A 1,923-nucleotide genomic window follows, 5' to 3' on the forward strand; every position below is an offset into this window, starting at 1 on the left:
ATATCTTAGAGATGAGACCCATGCTCTTGATATTCTTTCCCTAGAAGATCTTTCCAGTATCCTTCACTAACTCATCAGTTAAACCATCGATAAAAAGGTCATCCATAAGATTGTTCTCAACAAGAATATCATAAATTAATCTTCCATTTGGAATGAACCTACCCTTATTGGATGTACTTCAAAGTTTGGTTTCTCTAATGGATCCCCTGAGAAATTTGAACAAAATCGCTGGAAGTTCCAATCTATACCGTTTTTCAAGAAGAACAACATATACTTTTAGATAGTGTTGATGTAGTCGAATGATTTTGTACTGGGTCGATGATGAATGAATCCCATAATGATTTTGCCCCAAACCCTAAATATGTCAGTTAGATCTTTAGCACTTTGACTTTTTCCTTCATCCAACTTGGTTCCTTCCTTGAAGATGACAGATGCAACCGTAGCTTCTATTCTTGCATCAACTTTAATGTTGTAAACCATTTTCCCACAACCGTTATGATAAATAAGATCAACGGTAGATTTCTCAGTGACAACAATCTTCATGTTCACGACGAAGGAAGATATTGTGTCCTCTGTAGCTGCATTATGTATTCAAAACTGCTTCACAAGCACTGGATAAATAGGACCAGTTAACCTTTCAAAGAAACCCTTCCATCCTTGGAATTCCAATGTTTCAGAAAAATCAAAGTCATTATCCTTCAAATTTTGGAAGTCCACGATAGTCTCACAAAGAACCACTAACTCATCAACAAGAGTATTGAGAGTTAACTCAGGAATCCCTTTCATAACAGGAAAAATTTTGTCAGCTAGGGAGCGAATGGGAGATTGTTGTTGTTGTTGAGGAGCATCCATTGTTGAAGTTTGAAGGAGAGGATGAACAGTTGTAGAGAGTGTGTTTGAAGGTTTACAAGAAGAAAGTGTGGGAATATTGTGCGTGTAGTGTGAAAATGTGAGTGAAGTGAGTTCAAATAAATCTTTTTGCAATGATGACAAGTTAAAACAGAGGGCTATAAATTTGTTTCAGGGATAAAATATTCTTAACGATTTTATTAGATGTCGGTAGCAGGTGGGAAAGAAGTATATGATGTGACGAATATGGACGAGGTTCGTATTGACAAATTATTTGATGTGTTGTGAATGATTGGAAGGGTATGTTTGATTATATTGGTGGTAGTCCAAATGGTTAGATTACATTATGCATGGTTGCAATTGTGTGATCGATTGTGGATCACTAAATATTATTATAATTGTTATGTTAAATGCATTATTACCAGGCCATGCATTCATTATTGATATGTTGAAGGAGATAAGTCATAGGTCCGAAGGGGGAGGAAAGACTTATCTGGAACTCAGAAGGGGGAGTTCAAGATTCTGAAGGGGGAATCGGGTTCGTATGATGAATAATTAATGAGAATTTGTACCACATGCACTGTGTAATGTCGTCGGGTCTCATTGTATTGTAATTATATTGTGATTGTGCATTTATTATGGTGAGAATGTGATTGTGAATGAATGTGATTTGTATGTATAAATACTATTCTCTTAATTATTATACACCATTTATCATATAAATGATTTCTTTCCCCTTTTGTGTTTGTTGTGTTTGTGCTCCCTCAGAGTATAGTACAATCAGGTTCCTGAGTAGTTGGAGATGTACCTCATGACGCTATTGGTCGAGTCTACTAGTGGAGTTGCTCCAATACGTAATACCGTGGAACAAACTATTTTCTTTATGTTATTCTGTTACGTATATTTTAATTTAAAGTAATTATTGAACCAATTTTGGTGTGGATGATTTGTTGAGGCTATGGATGCCATAATTTTGTTGTTTGGACTATATTTTTGATTAAATGAAGTAACATTCAAACTTCTTGGATTGTGAAGTGACATACTACTTGGATAGAGTTATATTTTATTTATTAA

The sequence above is a fragment of the Lathyrus oleraceus genome, chromosome 6 (genome assembly GCF_024323335.1).
Source record: "Lathyrus oleraceus cultivar Zhongwan6 chromosome 6, CAAS_Psat_ZW6_1.0, whole genome shotgun sequence".
Taxonomy (NCBI): Eukaryota; Viridiplantae; Streptophyta; class Magnoliopsida; order Fabales; family Fabaceae; genus Lathyrus; species Lathyrus oleraceus.